Genomic DNA, 19,443 nt, shown 5'->3' with positions numbered 1-19,443 from the left:
TCCTCATATATAGCTGGCAATTTTAGCACTTTATACACATCAAAAACCTCCACTTTTTCATGTGCTCTCATTGTCATTTTTCCTGCCGCTACATCAGTTAATGATTGTCCTGTTGCTAAGAAAGGTCATCCCAAAATAAATGGAACAATAGGATCAACTTCAAAGTTAAGAATACAAAATCCACTGAAAAGATTAAGGATCCCACTTGCTCCAAGACATCTTGATAATACCATCAATTCTAGCAAGGGACCTATCTGTCAATTGTAAAATAATAGTAGTGGGTTTTGGACTCCCAAGACCCATCTTTCGGTACCATAATATGGGCATAAGATTGATGCTAGCCCCCAAATCACACAATCCACAAGCACTAATGGTCTATATAATGGTAATCTGCAAAGTGAAACTACCTAGATCCTTTAGATTCATGGGCAATTTATTTTGAATCTTAGATGTGCACTTCCCAATCAGTGCAATTGTAGCATATTCAGTCAACCTGTTCTTATTTACAACTAAATCCTTCAAGTATTTTGCATATTTTGGCACACTCTACAGTATGTCAACAAGAGGAAGATTTACTTGAACCTGCTTTAGAAGATCTAAGAACTTCTTATAACTAGCGTCCTCTTGATGCTTTCTTGCTTTTTGAGGAAAGGGTAAGGGGAGGGTCTTCTTCTCCATATGAATTTCATCACTTCCCATTTTTTCCTTGAATTCTTTCTCTGCATTATCTTTAGAAACTTCATCAATGACTGTGGGACTAACCCACTCCTAAACTGTCTCCTTGGTTTGCATCCTACTCCTTGTTGTAACCACATTCACCTACTTAGGATTTTCTTCTGTATCTCTAGGTAATGCTCCTTCAGGTCTTGTATTCTGTGCTCCTGCAATCTGACCTAGTTTTAACTCTAGATTTTTAGTAAGCAATTGTTGACTCTTCAACTCCGCTGTAAACTATACCTAGTGAGTCTTTATTTCTACTATAAACTATGCTTGCTAATGCATAAACTGCTTAATTAACTCCTTCATATTGCTAGCTTGAGAATTAGCTTGATTATTCTAAGTCAGCTGTTGATTTGGTTGCACTATTTACTTGTACTGATTTGCATTCTGCACCTGATTTCTACCCTATGAGAAATTAGGATGGTTCCTCCAGTTTGGATTACACGTGTTACAAAAATTCTGTTGTCCTTGATGATTTTCATTTCCCATGTAGTTGATAGAATCTGGATTAGCTGTACAAGCGTCTACTGCATGGTCACCACTTCCTTAAACCTGACACCAAGAATTCACCATTTTGTTTGCATTAGTTGTGGATGTTGTTTGTGTAACTTCCAACTTTATGTTATTACGCGGAGTAATCATATGATTTTGCATGGCTGCAATCTATGCTTGTAATGCAGTGAACTGGTCTACCTCCAATACCCCTGCAACCTTTCTAGGAGCACACCTTGAATCTGGATGCTAGTCAACATTCCCTTGTGAAATCCGATTCAGCAGTGTGTACAATTCTTCATACGTCTTCTCAAGAGCATGTCCACTTGCTTCTGAATCCAAGAGAATCTTCATTTGTGGCTCCAATCCCTCAATGAAAGTATGAACAAGAACATCATTAGAATGATGATGGTAAGGGTAATTTCTGAGCATACCCTTAAATCTCTCCCAAGCTTGGTAGAGATTCTATCCTTCTTTCTATTTGAAACTTAAAATCTCGCTCCTCAAGTGTACAACCTTCCTAGATGGAAAGAATCGAATAAGGAACTTTCAAGCTAGATCTTCCCCTGAAGTGATGGAGAGTGTTGGTTTAGCATGTAACCACCTTTCTGCTTTCCCCATTAGGAAAAAAAAGAGTGTCAATCTGACATAATTGGAACTCACCCCTTCAGGAATGTAAGTATCACTTATTTCCAGGAAGATCTATATGTGATGCTGTGGATCTTTGTGTGAAAGGCCATGGAATTGCCTAGCTTAATTCAACAATTGCACCATATTCTGTTTCAATTCAAATAGACCACCTAGTTTAGGCTTATGAATACTATTTGTCACATGATTCGTGAGTGGGATTGTCACCTCACGAACATGTCTAGTAGCTAGTTGTGCAAGAACAACAGGAATAATTGGAGGTGGGACATTTCAGGCATTTGGATCAACTAGTTCATTTCTTTGTTTAGCCATTCTTTGCCTTTGTTAAAAGATCTATTCTGGTTTCGCAAAAGGTTTTTTTACCAATTCTGTGTCTCTCGCCAGTCCTGTATTCAGCTAAACCTACAAAAATTCAGCCTCTAAGATCTAGTTGTTAACACTTAATATCAAAAATAAAAAATTTAGCAATTTACTAATTATATTAGTCCCCAGCAACGGAGCCAAAAACTTGTTGCAGCTCAGACGCACACGCAAGTGCACGTGATCATTCTAGTAATATAGTGATATAGACAATCAGATATCTTTTCCACGACGAATAAGCAACTAGAAATTTAACCAACTTTTAGTTTTAGACAATGAGTATTACATGTTGTAAAGTACAAAGATGATTTTGAAATTAAGAATAAAAGTGTAAATTAATAAATAAGAATTAAAAGCTTATGACTAGAGCAAAGAAAGCAACAATTTCAAACAATAATGAAAAGAATTCCAGGGTTTAGGCTTTTTCGAACAATCATACAAATCTCTATTCTTATAGCAGTCTAATTGGTTATCGGGTTGCTGGTTCACAAGGTTAAGGTTGGAATTTCGGTCTCCCAACCTCAAATCTTCTATCTATTGAATATCATAGCTACAACTCCCATAGAGATACAATAATTCTTCAAGATTCATAACGTAATCTTCTTGCAATTGAACCAAACGAGGATTCTAGGTATATCCCTATCCTAGATGATAATTCAAACCCCTTAATTTATGAAAAGGGTAAGAACCTTGCTCCTTAATTTCTTCATTCAATTCTATGATTATCCTCCCAGATTCAGATAGAAATATAGATTTATTCTAATGGTGGACACTCATCAAAATAGTAAGCTCAAGAAATTAAGAAAAACCCAAATGATAATCCAAAAAGAAACTACTATAAAGAATATCAAAGAGTAATCATGTTCTTGGCCTCAACCCTAGAACAAGGGTGTTTAGCCACTCATGTTTGAATTAAACATAAAAAATAAGTAATTAATTATATCCAAAATTAATCTTGAAGTAAAGAAGTTCAAAAGAAATAATAAGGACCCAAAAAGAAAGAATTCTATGTTTTTCCACCGCTGCTATACTTGCAAAGAGTGTTTGGAATTGTGCTCACGTGTTTTTTTTGTACTTGGAAATATTTCACCAAATCTGCAAACTTGACGCGACGCATCGCTAATCGTGTCAGCCTAGCCAACGCGTTGCATCAAGATCGCGTTGATACACTGGAATTTATCTGAAAAATTTTGACTAAGTTAAATTCTTCAACACACGACACGATGCGTCGACATCGCATTGTGTCACTGGAATTGTCATATCAAATTTCGACTAAGTCTCCAAACTCACACATCAACGCGACACGTTGATTTCGCATCGATGCACTGGAGGTTGCTCATGAAATTTCGTCTATGGCTCAACATTTCCCAGTAGATGCGACACGTCAAGTTAGCATCGTGTCACTATAATTTTAATCTATTTCTTCACTCAACTCTCATAAATCCTTAGATCCTTTCTTTTATCCTTGATCTCGTATATCTCCACATGTTTTTGGACTTGATCAACATGGTCTTCCACATCTTCATAATATGTATCCAATTTTTGTCCAAATCCATGGGAAATTTACCCTGTATCTCTAATCACATCGGTTAGCCATGAAACACAATTTAGCTGACAATTCAATATAATTAACACAATTTTTATTCTCAAAACAAGTCCAAATATGGGTGAATAGAGGTGTTTGGACATATAAATATGCCCAAGATCATTTCTCAGTCTACGAATCTCATGATCTAGGATCTTGACTGGAATTTCTTTGTGAGAAAGCCTATCTTGAATATCCATACTTTCTAAAGGAACAACCATAGATGGGTCACCAATAGACTTCTTTAACAAGGACACATGGAATACTGGATGCACTGATGCCTAATCTACGGTTAACTAAAGCTCATATGCTACCTTTCTATAATGACTCAAGATCCTGTAAAGGCCAACATATCGGGGACTGAGCTTCCCCTTCTTGCCAAACCTCTTCACTCTTTTCATGGGAGAGATTCTCAAATAGGTAAAGTTGCTAACCTCAAACTCAAGATCTTTTCTCCTCATATCTGCATAGGATTTTTGAATGCTTTGGGATGTCTTAAGCTTCTCCCAGATTATCTAAACTTTCTATAATGCATCAAACATAAAATTAGGCCCTATAAACAAGGTCTCACCCACCTCAAACCAACCAATGGGAGATCTATATCTCCTCTAACAGAGATTTAACTCTCTGCGAAAACACATACTGTAAACTTTTATGGTCCATGAACACATCAACATAAACTCCATACAAATAATGCCTCAAAATTTTCAAGGTAACCACAACAACTGCTAACTCAAGATCATGGGTAGGATAATTGTTTCATAGGGCTTAAGCTTTCTAGAGGCATACGCTATGATCTTAGCTCTCTGCATCAAAACACAACTCAAAATAACTCGGAAAGCATCACAGTAAATAACAAGCCCATCTGAACCATCTTGCAAGTTAAAATAGGGGCTGAGGTAAGTTGAGTCTTCAACTCCTGAAAACTCTTCTCACAGGAATCTGATTACTAAAACTTGACTTTCTTCTAAGTCAATCTGGACATAAGGGATGAAATAAATGAGAAACCTTCAACAAGCCTTCTATAATAGGCAGCCAAACCCAAGAAACTCCTGATATCTGATGGAGAGATGGATCTGGGCTAGTTTACTACTTTTGTCTTTTAAGGGTCAAATTTAATGACATCACCGAAAATAATATGGCCAAGTAAAGCTACTGCTCTTAGCCAAAACTCACACTTACTGAATTTGGCAAATAATTGGAGGGCTTTAAAAGTCTACAATACTATTTTGAGGTGGCCTACATGATTAGTATAATTATGGGAATAGACAAGGATGTCATCAATGAAGAGTATGACGAATATGTCCAAGTACTGCTTTAACACTCTGTTCATCAAGTCCATGAAAGCTGCTGGGGCATTTGTTAGACCAAAGGACATAACTATAAATTCAAAGTTACCATACCGAGTTCTAAAAGCACTTTTTGGAATGTCACATTCTCCAACTCTGAGCTGATGATAGCCGAATCTGAAGTATATGATAGAAAAGTAACTGGCACCCTAAAGTTGGTCGAAAAAGTCATTAATTCTGGGGAATGGATACTTATTCTTGATGGTGACTTTTTTCAACTGACGGTAATCGGTAGATATTCTAAGAAAACCATCTTTCTTTCACATAAAAAGGATAAGAGCACCCCACGGGGAAACATTGGATCTGATAAATCCCTTATCTAATAGATGTTTCAACTGTTCTTTCAACTCTTTGAGCTTAGTTAGAGCCATTTTATAGGGCGGAATAGAGATAGGCTGGGTATCTAAAACAGGTTTATTCCGAAGTCAATCTCCTTTTTGGGAGAAACTCTAGGAAGATCTTCAGCGAACACATCTGGAAATTTCCTTACTACTGAGACTGTCTCAAGACTAAGATTTTCTGAACTAGAGTCTTGGACTTGAGCAAGATGGTAAACACACCCCTTCGATATCATTTTCCTCGCTCTAAGGTACTAAATAAGCTGACCCCTAAGTGCTAAATTACTACCACTCCATTCAAGGACTGGTTCATTTGGAAACTGAAAATGAACAACTCTGTCTCTACAATCAACTGAAGCATAGAATGAGTAGAGCCAATACATGCCAAGAGTAACATCAAAATCAGTCATCTCTAACTCCACAAGATCAACTGAGGTGACTTTCTGGGATTTTGGGATCGGATAGTTCCTGTATACCTGCTTGGCTATAATAAAGAAACCTAATAGGGTGGGCACTGAGAAGGGTTCTACTAAAGTTTTAGGATTGACATCAAAATTAATAGCTATGTAGGGAGTTACAAATTAAAGAGAAGCCACGAGATTTGACAAAGAATAAATATGCAAATAAAAGACCTGTAACATACCAGTAACCATATCAGAAGAACTTTACTGATTTTATCAGGACTGAAGTGCATAGAATCTATTTAGGTGTTGACCACTGGTTGCATTTAAAGCGGCACCCTATTGAGAAGGGCGATCAAATAGAACTAGGAGATAACTAGACTGACCTTGTTTACCACTATTTGGGCTATCTCTAATTTTATGGGTTGTCTTTCCATACCCAAAGCACATATCATTGCCAGCTCTACACATACCCTGCTGGTTTCTACTGCATTTCTAGCAAAGAGTATTTGTACGACCACTGTTCATACTTCCTTGGGACTTAGAGCTTGGTGCCCTATCCTAATTATCATTTACGAACTTTAGAACTGGCACACTAGCTGAAGATGGAGCTAGGGCTGAAGATTTCTAATAGAACTGAGGAAGGTTACCACCTTCTAACCTTATCTAATAAAAACTAAAGCTACATGTTCTGGCTCTCTTATTCTTTCTCTCTATCCTTAAATTTTTGCTTCTCAATTTGTTGAGAATGAACTATTAACCTAGACAAGTCCATCTCCTTAATCAACATCATGGTCCTATACTCCTTAACCATGCTATCAGCTACCCCCAAAACAATCTTACTCATCCTAGACCTGTCATCATACACCATATTAGGAGCATACCTGGCTAGCCGAGTAAACTTAAGAGAATACTCTTTCATACTCATGTTCCCCTACCTCAAATTGATAAACTACTACACCTTAGATTCCCTTAACTCTAAGGGAAAGAACCTATCTAAGAAGGATATAGAAAACTCCTCCCTTTGAATAGGCCCTGCATCTGCGCCTCTATCTCCCTTTTACTAATTATAATAGGTGTGAGCAATATCCTACAACTGGTAAGATCCAAACTCTGCACTCTCACTAGAAGTAATGTCAATTACCTTCTGAACCATGTCAAGGAACTTCTGCGGATCTTTATCAGACTCGGATCCCAAAAAAGATAAGGATTCATTCAGGTGAAGTCCCGAATCCTATATGCAATAGTACTAGCCACTAGAATGGTGTCACACCCCTATTTATTACCACATCCAACTCCGCTAGGGAGTTGGTTTTGGAGAAAATAAGTTTTTCCAATTAAAGTGATATTTTGAATAGGGATTATTTTATTTACAGAGTCACCACTTGGAATTGGGTTTGGGTGTTCCAAGTCAGCTTATTTAATCCCCAATCAAAAAGAAATGACCTTTTGTTTTATTGGTCTGCAAACAAGAAATCTAAATAAGGAATTCTATTGATCAAGGGGAGGTGTTAGGCACTCTTCGAGTCCCGTGGTTCTAGCACGGTCCCTTTAATGACTTAAATATGGCTTAAATTAATCTCTTGAATATATAATATTTGTTAGCCTAAAAGTTACTTCTATCCTACTTTTATTTATTTCTGAATATTTTTATAACTGTGTTGATGTGTGGCTTACCGTAATAGAACTTTTCAACCTTACCACGAGTTTTGGTGTATTTCTCCTGCCTTTGAGGCTTTTATGAGTCGTCCCCCATTTTCTAATCTAAATAAGCACCTAATAGGTTTAGAATCTACCCAACCCAATTAGATAGGCTTTAAAACGATAAGTTAGATTTTATTATAACGAATGGTTGGTAGTAGGGCTTTCCAACTTCATCGTTAATTTTCACTTGTATATTAAATTCTTAATTGTTTAAAGGATAAGAACCTAACTCATTCTCTTGAAAATATTTTTAATAATAGGTTTAAAATTAATGCTCATGTCTCATTCACTCGATTCCATACTATTAAATTAATAAACTAATTCACATCTTAAACTCTTATTCAAACCGTATCAAAGTATTCTTAACATTGATTATTTGTTGTTGTTATTTTAAATCAAAGAAATAATAAGAGAGCACGTATAAACTTGGTCTACCGGGTTAATTAAAACTTACTAGTAGTTATTAATTTAAAAAGCCCGACACAAAAAAAATAATAAGCAAAGAGCCTGTAACCCTCCAAAAAAGAAAAAAGGTACAGTACTGTAGTATCATTTGTAATGTTTTAAAATTTCTCATTTTTCATAATCCATAAATTAGAAACGTAACCATTAGTTAGTATATACTTACATGTATTGTCAACTATGTTTTCCCCATTTTGTTACCACTGCTTTATCCTCCTTTGTTATTATTTTTTCTTATTCTTGTTTCTAATGCATGCATGGCGTAAGATTTATCATAAATAATTCCTAATTACACATAGACTTAATGTAACCTTTTTAATATTTAAACGTTATTAACATTTAAAAACCATATCATTCAAAATTCAAAACCTGATCAACATTATTTCAAGTCAACAAATAAGTCAAAAACAAAGACGTAAAACACGAACTACGTAAAAGTAATAAATTACATATGCTAGACAATATAAAAAGCCCTTGCAATAATTTGATTAATGCTTCGATTCACAATAAAAATTATAAAATAAATAGCATAGGATAAAAATAAAAACCTATGGGATGAACTAATGAAAGTATGAATAGGAATACCGGCATCATAAACTCAAACCAAAGACCAAGATCAATCTCCAACCCTCGAACTTTTGAAGAGAAACACTCTATTTTGTTTTTATTAGTGTTATTCTTATTTTTTTCATTTGTTTTGTTTTTCTGTTTCTTGACCTTTTATTTCTTATTTTCTCTAAAATTTCTCTCTTTGTTTTCTCTCTCTTCTTCTTTGTAATGTTTGATGTGTTAGCCGATGCTAACACATTTTAAGCTTTTAACTCTAAATAATTGTGAGGTCTTGAGAAAATTTTGTTGTTTTTGATTGGTTTTAATATGTTAATGCAGATACAAGTGATCGGGGAGGAAACCAAAGGAAAGAAGAATAAATCAGCTAAAATCTGGTGTAAATAAGCTAAGTATAGCTGACGTCAATTCTGAAGCGCCGTCATACATGGGATAGGCTGTCAAAGTTGCCGTCAAGCTTAGATAGAACCTGAGAAACTGAGATGAAATGTGACAAAGTTTAGGACGAGCCGTCAAATATGTCATATGGCATCAAAATGACCTTCAACCAGAAGCAGAGAATACTAATTTCCAGTTAAGTTGTGACGGTAGTTGTAACATGCCGTCAAGAATTTTGACACATCGTCAGGTTTTCCATCTAAAGAGTCATAAGATAACAATTCACTGGAACATTTGACGACATCTCGCACGCGTCGTTAGACATCTAACACGCCGTCAAGATCGTCGTCGTCCAATCCGAAAAGAAAATTGAAACTTTAATTTTATTTCCATAATTAGGTTGAAGTATTTAAGGCATAGTTTAGGGTTTTTTAATTAATTTCGAATTTGTCTTAAGTTACGGCTATAAATAGCGGCCTTTAGGGTTTCATATCAAAAATGACTTGGGGAAGCTTAGGGGCGGCAAAATAAAGTGAGAGAAACCTCTCATTTAGGGTTCCTAACATTGTTGTAAACATCTTCTATTTGAAAATTGATTGTGGGTATGATTTATTACTTATTCTTGATTATGAATTCAATACATATTGTTGATTTTTGTATCATGAATAGCTAATTTTCTTTACTTGAGTTATGGGAACCTTGATGTGAATACTAATTTCGGTTGTGAATCTGATTTATGTCTATGAGAAATTGATGTTGTATAAACCTTTCTTTATTTTAATGATCTTTCTTTGCTGCAACTTAGTAGAGTCAGCACTATAACATCACTTGTCTGAGAGGAAAGTGTTTGTTAGGTTACTTCAATGAAAGAATTACTTGTCCGAGAGTAAAGTGCTTGTCGAGCAATGCAACAATCTCTCTTAGTTGCAACTTGAAAGGTGAGCCCAAGAACATCACTTGTCCGAGAGGAAAGTGTATGTGGGAAAAGAAAGAGTTTACATAGATTCGAAAGATTTTAATCTTTAGTTTAATGGCAAATGCCTTAACCAGATTTGCCTACATGAGAACATAGTTGAATAGCAAACACATCCTTTAAATTTGAAAGAATTAACGGATGCACTACCTACTGAGGTCGAGAGACGAATGGGTAAATAATAGGATTCAAATCTTCTTGCAATTGAAATATCAATTAGAACTCTAAAATGATTTACAACCCGATCTGTTTGAGCATCATGGTAACCATAACTCTAGTTTCCCAAAACATTGTTAAATTGAAGTGTTTCTTAACTTGTGTTCAACCATTAAAACCCCCTATTTTTATCTTTTCATAATATTTGTTTAAATTCAACTTGTAGCTATAGTTTCAAATTAGTTTAATCTCTATTCACATTGTTCCTTGTGGATTCGACCCTGACTCCAAAGTTAGGTTTTTATATTAACAACGATCGCTTACACCCCTTCAAGAGTGTAATTTGAGCGTTATCAAAAATGGCGCCGTTGTCGGGGAACAATTTGGCATATTAAGTTATTTTGGAATTTTAGCTTACTTTCTTGAATTCAAACTTGTAAATATTTATTTGTGATTTCCTTTGTTTCTTGTGTTAGGTAGATTTTCTTTATTTTTGTTTATTTCTTACTATGGCATCATGGAATGAATATGAGTTTGATGGTTGGAAATCTTATCTGGATGATCCATGTCCATATTGTGATGTACCCCACTTTTGGCAAGATTGTAAATATGCTCCTCAGAGAGAGATGTGTGCACCATCTCTATCCTATCGAGAGTATAATTGTTCTTTATATGGTGGTCAAGATGGACATTGGAGTGATTTCCCAAATGCCCCTCTCCTTATTGCAGTAACCCAAGTTCTAGTTCATCTTATGAGTATGACAGGTCTTATGGTCAAGAAAAGGAAGAACGAAGCACTAGAAAGAGTGACATTGAAGCTATGCTTCAACTAATGTTGGATCGTATAGACACAACGAATGATACCATATGTGACATACGTCAAGACATTAGGGAATTTAAAGAGGAAAGAGAAAAGATTAAGAGATGGATATCAAGGTCAATCATCCAAAACACTTTTATACATTATGTTTAGATGATATCTTGTCTGTGGAATTATTTAAAATAATGGAAGAGTGTGAAGATGAAGAGCAAGAATCCTATGTTGATGATGATCTTGATGTTGAGCAACCCTCGGTGATTTCCCAATCAATCAAACCATTCATAAATAAAGATGCCAAAGATGAGGAAATGGTATTAGAGTCAAAAGAAGAAATCAAACACAAACCTCGTGAAGACTCTAGTCCATTTTGGGGTAAAAATACTAATAGGGAAGGTATTCTGAAATTAAGAGTTTTTCCTTATTTGAATCACTTTTCAACATTATGCTTAGTGGATGTGATGAAAGTCGAATCATCCAAGCAAATGATGAATTTTTAAAATGAGGAGGAAGATTCTTACATTTTGGAGTTTGTCCTTCCAAAAGGGTTTACTACAACCCCAATATTGAAGGCTAAATGATCTTAAAGATCGATGTCCATTTAGTGGTTGTTCAAGATTCTCAACGTTTCCAAATGAGCCCACACGAAAGTTTTATGCAAAATTGGGCAAGTAGTTCAAGTCTTCGAAGTGGCGTGATAGAACATTCCTCATCATGCCCTCACATTTTCCCAATACACCCCGAAGATGTATTGATCAAAAGTTGGGCCGATATTTCAAATCCTCCAAGTGGAGACATAAATAATTATCAACAAGGTATCTTGACGAAGTCTGAGTATTCAAGATAACTGAGTCATGCCGCTACACTAAATTTGGCGCTTCTTGGGAGGAAACCCAAGGTATTTTGTTGTTTGTATTACTATTATGTGATTAACATCAGATCTTCGCACCCATGGTGCCACAGGTATGTTTCTAACTTTATTGTTTTGGTTTGACACATAGGAGACTTTGCATGATTTTAAGTTGTGGGTGGGGTTACTTGTGGGTGTTGATGTCCTCCTGGGGTTTTTGTTGTCGTGCCTCTTTTCCCCGGAGTTTTGTTCCTAGTAGAGCCGGCATGTTAAGGCGTATTGTATTTTAATTTGTGATGAGTTGTGGTTAACTGGGAGAAAAATAAGTATCATTTTGTCTTAAGTTATGGCTATAAATAGAGGACTTTAGGGTTTCATATCGAAAATGACTTGGGAAAGCTTAGGGGCGGCTAAAAAAGAGTGAGAGAAACCTCTCATTTAGGTTTCTTAACATTCTTGTAAACATCTTCCATTTGAATATTGATTGTGGGTATGATTTATTACTTATTCTTGATTATGAATTCAATACATATTGTTGATTTTTGTATCATGAATAGTTAATTTTATTTACTTGAGTTATGGGAACCTTGATGTGAATACTAATTTCGGTTGTGAATCTGATTTATGTCCATGAGAAATTGATGTTGTATAAACCTTTCTTTATTTTAATGATCTTTCTTGGCTGCAACTTAGTAGAGACAGCACTATAACATCACTTGTCTGAGAGAAAAGTGTTTGTTAGGTTACTTCAATGAAACAATTACTTGTCCGAGAGGAAAGTGCTTGTCGAGCAATGTAACAATCTCTCTTAGTTGCAACTTGAAAGGTGAGCCCAAGAACATCACTTGTCCGAGAGGAAAGTGTATGTGGGAAAAGAAAGAGTTTACATAGATTCGAAAGATTTTAATCTTTAGCTTAATGGCAAATGCCTTAACCAGATTTGCCTAGATGAGAACATAGTTGAATAGCGAACACATCCTTTTAATTTGAAAGAATTAACGGATGCACTACCTACTGAGGTCGAGAGACGAATGGGTAAATAATAGGATTCAACTCTTCTTGCAATTGAAATATCAATTAGAACTCTAAAATGATTTACAACCCGATCTGTTTGAGCATCTTGGTAACCATAACTCTAGTTTCCCATAACATTGTTAAATTAAAGTGTTTATTAACTTGGATTCAACCATTAAAACCCCCCATTTTTATATTTTTGTAATATTTTCTTAAATTCAACTTGTAGCTATAGTTTCAAATTAGTTTAATCGCCATTCACATTGTTCCTCATGAATTTGACCCCGTCTCTAAAGTTGGGTTTCTATATTGAAAACAGTCGCTTACATCCATTCAAGAGTGTAATTTGAGCGTTATCAATGTTCTCCCTAATTGTCTCTGTAAATGTATCCTCTTTTGTGTGTGGAAAGGAGGTTTTATATTAGTGCATGTGTGTGTCGTGTGTCGTGTGTTTGTGTGAGTTCTGAAAGTGAGAGAATTATGGGATGTGGGGAAAGAATAGGACGTGGGGAAGGTTAGGGGAGTGGTGTTTAGGGAGTGGTTTTGAGGGAGTGGGTATGTGGGGTAGTAGTTTAGGGTTTTTTTTTAATTATTTTAAAATTAATAAAAATAAAGAAAAATAATAAAGAAAATAAAACTTATCTAAAACCAATAAAATAGAAGTTAAATAATTAGTCTTAAATATGATTACGGAGTATTAATATCACTAGATTATTTATTAAAAGTTAAAAGAAGAAAACAAATATAGTTTAGCAAATTTTCTTTTTCCTAAAAATAAATAAATAAATAAACAATAAAAAACTTATTTAAAAAATGTGACTCTATTTTTGTAGTCTTCAAAATTTTTAAAACATATTTAGTAAAAATAAGATAAACTTAAAATATCTAATTTAGACCCTAAAAAATAAATAAATTGAACACTAAAAAGACGAGAAAAAAACACAATTTTGGCAAAAAATTAGGTGTTTACAAACGGCTGGAACAACAGCCTGCTAATTATTCCGAGCTTCTATTAAGTGAGCTAAAGTTGTGAATGCATCTCTGAATTTGGCAAGAGAGACATACTCAATCAGGGGATCTTTCTGAACAAGTGGAGGTGCGAGTTGATTCCCGTTTCTTCTTTCCTTAGTCTTTTTGGGAGGCATGTTCTATAAATGGAAAGAAGATTAAATTAGAAAGGGTGTATAGATTAAGATCATGCTCATTCGTACGCTATGAATACTGAAAGATGGGAAACTTTTCCTAAGATGTTTTTTATCCTCTTGTCGATAAGTGTGGCGCATTTCACACCCATGCACAAAAATCTACTCAACGTGGCTTTTAGACTTCCTAGGACACTTTATCTCTTATACCAAGTTTGTAATGTCCCAAAAGTACACCCTAGACACAAAACGATGCTTACATTTACAAGTGATCACAAGCTAACCCATGAGCTAGTACCTACTGTGAGCACTGAATAATATACTGGTAATGAAAATATGCAGAACAACTGAATATGTCATAAGGTTTTAACTACAAAATAATATCTCTAAAATCATAAACCTGGAAACAAGTGTCTGAAAACAATTGTCTAAAAAATGGTAAAATAATGACAAAACTAACAAAACTATCTGGAAGTATCTGAAAGCCTCTAAACTGACTGAATAAGAGTTGAAGGGAAAGAACCCAACTAACTCCAACTGTCTAACTGAAGTAAAATATTAGAATAAAAAAAATTTTTCCTCGAAATATGAGGACTCACCACTGCTACTGCTGCTGATGTGCTAAAATGTCTAAGTGCAGTCGGGAAACTTAACATCCAAACTTATGATATGAGACATCATAGCACAAAAAACGAGTATGCGGTCAGTACTTTGAACATAATGGTATGCTAAATGAGGTTAGGCTGATATGCATGGGCTCATGTGCATGAATAATAACTGACTGAATGAATAACATGAGATAACTGATGCATAGTATGCGTAGAGATTGTAAAATATGAGAATGCGTGAACAAGTATATAACATGATACTGAATAGTCTATAAACTGAAATACTAAAATTTGTGTATCAATTTAACTGATAAACTGTATACTATGGTTAAGCAAACCTGAACTGACTTCTAAACTGAGACTAGACTACGACTGTGGGAGCTATCATCTAACCAAAATACCCCAATATGAGCTAATTGGGGTCCAACTTGTCACCCCAGTTGAAAAGTTTCAGTATCGTACCATGGTTACTTATACTGTCTATGTGGATCCACTAAAGTGAAGTCCCGAAGGACTAAATAGTCACCCTCTATCAGCAGGTGCTCTAGTGAGATATATGTCAACCCTCAACTGGCAAGTTAACATCTCAACCTACGTTGGCTAAGTAGTTCTGGAAAAAAGGGACTACTACTAAAGGTCACACCCTCAACTAGCAGGTGAGCCCCCATCCCTAGGTTTGCTCGGTGCTAAATCCTACTCTCAACTGAACTGACTCAGATTACTGAACTGATCTAAGTTTAACTGATCATGATAACTCTCTGAACTGATAATACTCTAATATATCCGAAACCATCCTAAAAATATTAAGACTGAGTAAACAACTATGTTTTTGGTTATTCATAAACCCTGGGACACAATAATATTAATAGTAGAAACATACTAATGCTTTAAAGCATAACGAGTTGTCATTGTTCAGAATTCAACTATTTAGGAATTTCATCAAACACTTGAAATTCATGAATTTAGGTATGGGGATAATTGAAACATGTGGGAATAACATAATCACAACACTAAAACCATACTTTTGTGATTTAACATGGAATTTCATGCTTCAAACATGTAAGGGCTACTTTCCAACTAAAATCACTGGCAAACATCATGTATAATAAAAATTTATAAAAGCTTTATGAAAATAACTCATTGTAAACATGTAAATTCATGATTTAAAATATAAAAATAGGCTCTTGGTCTCCATGGGTGAAAAGGACCCATGGATGAACATCTAACATAACTTAATTGAAGAATTAGCGAAGGTTCTTGGTGATTTCTTGAAGTTTGAGCTTGAATCTTGAAGAGGCTAGGGTTTGTCTTTGAGAAAGGATTGCTTTCTCTTGATAGGATTTGTGAATAAATGGGCAAATAATGCACCTAGGGACCCTAAATCTCGTGTTATGGACGAGTTTAGGGTGGGGAAAATTGACCTAAATTCCCTTAATGATGAGGATTTAAGAAGCTGGATGAGGCCACCAAACTTGGTGCGACCCCTGACTAGGTCAAGCAGCCAATGCGGCGCAACCCTATGCCTGGGTTAACTACCTATCTCGGCGCAGCTCCATCATAATGCATTACTATTTTGGTCATCTAAGCACGGTCTAAACCTTATCTAAAATTTCAAAACTCACTCGAGATGTACCTTTGACATCCCTGATCTTAAATAAATCTTAAAATCGATATTCTACAACCAATAAGGTCAAAACTAACATCATATAAGTTTAAGAGGCTTTGTAAATAACTAAGTCTTAACACTTAGTGAAATTTTCTAAGTCTTTGACCCCTTTAATATGCAATATTAAGATGAAATGAGCTAGGATCATACGGGGTACGAGGCAAGCTAATGACGCGTATGAGGTAAACCCATCACAAAATCAATGTTCACCTATTCCCAGCTCCAAGTAGGAATATTGAACTCCTGTATTGTACTACTAGGCCTCTGGTGTTCAACTTTAACCTGCTGACAATTGGAACACTTAGTTACAAACTCTATAATATCCCTTTTTATACCACTCCACCAATAGATTTTCCGCAAATCATGATACATCTTAGTGGCTCCTAGGGAAATAGAATAACATATACTATATGCTTCAGCTAAAATATATTATGTCAAGCCATCCACAGATGGCACACACAGTCTACCCTAATAAATGCAACACACCATCTCCCCCACGGGAGAAAACCTCTACTTTCTAATCTCTAACTAATTCCTTCAACTTAACCAAACTAAAATCCCTATCTTGATTTTCCTTCACTTCGGCAACCAAAAGAGATTTTGAACTATTTTGAACCCATACATTGTAAGACCCCATAAAAGTCCTAGTCTAATCCAGTCCTATAAAGCATGAAAAAGAGGTCCCAGACTTAAAAAAAATTCACTCAAGTGTTTATACTTAGAATCATTTTTGGCCTTCATAATTTGATGATAATATTTTTTATCTTGATGACCCTAAATTGTCTATTTCTAAATTGATTCATGATCAGGGATGTCAATAGGTGTTTTCGGATAAGGTTTGGATTTTTCAGATGTCGCTTGAGGAACATTTAGGTGTCCAAAATAGTGCATCGACGCAATCACAACGTGTTGCATTGCCCATCGAGTCGACACTGTTAGTACTAGGTCAAGCGAGCAAATTCTAGTGTGCCAACGTAATCTCGATGCGTTGCATCGGCTATTGCATCAACCCTATCTACATGGTGCATCGGTTTACGCATCACAGGGCATATTTTCCAGTAATTAAAGCCACGTCCAGAGGGGTATTTAGGTCTATTTCCACCCTTTTATTCGGCCTTAAAACATGATATTAAGCCACCATAGAGGAAAAATTCATTCTTTATTCTGAAATTCTCTCAAGAGCAAAATACTAAGGCATTCAATTTCAAGATCAAGCTTCAAGAAAACACCATCAATCTTCATGAATTTGATTACTAAGGTATATTAGGTGTTCATCCTTGGGTTTTATTTCACCCTTCGAGTTCAAGAACCCTTCCTAAACTACAAGTTTATGATTTCATGGCTTACATGTTGAAATTTAATTATGTTCATGTATGTATTGATGTTTGGGGTTTCAATCCATAATTAATTGCAAGTTTCATGAAAATCAAGATAGTATGTGTGTTGAATTATGTGATCCTCATGTTAAACCTTCTAATTACAAGTTGAGTATTGTATTCATGATACTTATTTGATAATAATTATCATGTGCATTAGTTATGCTCCCCAAGTATTTGTTAGAATGCCTATGTGAATTGAATAGTGCAATCATGACATGTTATCATATGTTCCCATTTATGTACAAATCTATGCCTTGTAAGTGTTTGACAAAATTTCTAAATGAATGAATCATGACTAAGTGATTAGCTAGTATGCTTTCAAGATTATGCCATATTTACTATTGATGTTATCGAGTCCTAGGGCATTAAATACTTAAAAATCTAGATGTTTACCTAAAATTACAGTAACTACAAAATAGTCTCAGTAATGTCACAAATAATAGTATTCAATCAGTTACAACCTCAGTGGATTCAATCCAGTTTAGTCAATTAACATGATCAATAATAGTTCAGTCAAGCCTAATACAACCTAATGATCAGTTCAGTGTCTATTCAGTTGGGAGTAGAATTCAGCAATGAGCAAATCTAAAGATGGGGGCTTACCTGCCAGTTTAGGCTGTGACCTTTAGTAGCAGTCCCTTAGTTCTAGAACTACATAGTCAGCGTAGGTTAAGTATGTCAACCTTCTAGTTGAGGGTTGATAAAATGTTCACCTACCAATTGAGGGTAACACATATCTCATCTGCCAAATGAGGGTAATTCTTTAGTAGATCCACATAGTTATTGTTAGTATCTGTGGCACGGTGCTAACACCCTTCCAACTGGGGTCACATGTTGAACCCCACCTCAGTTTATAATCGAGGTATGTTGGTTAGATGATAACTCCCATAGTTACAATTTCAGTTTCAGACTCAGTATAGAACTCAATTCAGCTCTATAGAATCAGGACTGTCAAAAATAGTCACTCAGATATCAATAATATAGTTATCAATAACCTTAGAAATTAGTTAATTAGTTATCAAAATTTAGTATTCAGTTTTAGTATGATCTCAGATATAATATGTATATAGGTATATGTGTAGCATTGTATAATCAGTATTTACAATAGTTTCAAATATCTATGTACTCTCATTCAGTTATATTCATATCACTCAGTCAATAATTATTCATGCATGCAAACCCATGCATATCAGCCTACCTCACTTAGCATACCAGTACATTCAAAGTACTGATGCATACTCTTTCTTTTGCACTATGATATCTCATGTCATTTGTTCAGGCGCACGGGTTCCTGATCGTATTTAGCAGCTTAGGTTATTAATAGCAATTACATTGGTGAGTCCTCCTATTTCAAGGATAGAGTTATTATTTTAGCATTTTAGTAGTTCAGTATTTAGAGTTAGTTGGGGATTTGTCCCATCAACTCCACATTCATACAGTTTAGTTAGAGGCTTTTCAGACTAGACTATTTTCGACAGATGTTCAGTATTACTATCAGTGTTAAGTACTTATTTCAACATTCAAATTATGAACCTTATTGCATTGCATTTATAATTCTGCATTTATTTTAGTATTATTATTCAGTATTCACAGAAGGTGTCAGTCATAGATTAGCTTGTGGTCCTTCGGGATTGTAAGCACCATGTGATATCCAGGGTGCAGAATTGGGCTGTTACAAACTTGGTAGCAGAGCCTAAGGTTCAACAGAGTCCTATAAAGTTTGAAAGCCGTGTCAAGTAGAGTCTTGTGCATGGGTATGTAGCGTGCCACACTTATGGACAAGAGGCTATGAGACTTTTTTAGGAAAAGTTTCCACTTCTTTCAGTATTTATGT

The 19,443-nt window shown here is 35.3% G+C and overlaps 1 non-coding gene across 1 annotated transcript; it reads left to right on the top strand.

Moving 5' to 3' along the window:
• Positions 1 to 1,615: 1,615 nt before the first annotated feature.
• Positions 1,616 to 1,722, top strand: LOC124889051. The gene has a single exon (XR_007047668.1). It is a non-coding gene; the product is annotated as a small nucleolar RNA R71 (small nucleolar RNA).
• The last annotated feature ends 17,721 nt before the right edge of the window (positions 1,723 to 19,443 follow it).

Source organism: Capsicum annuum, chromosome 11 (assembly GCF_002878395.1).
Source record: "Capsicum annuum cultivar UCD-10X-F1 chromosome 11, UCD10Xv1.1, whole genome shotgun sequence".
Taxonomy (NCBI): domain Eukaryota; kingdom Viridiplantae; phylum Streptophyta; class Magnoliopsida; order Solanales; family Solanaceae; genus Capsicum; species Capsicum annuum.
Note: the sequence above shows the minus strand (reverse complement) of the source record. Positions and strands in the feature narration are given on the sequence as shown.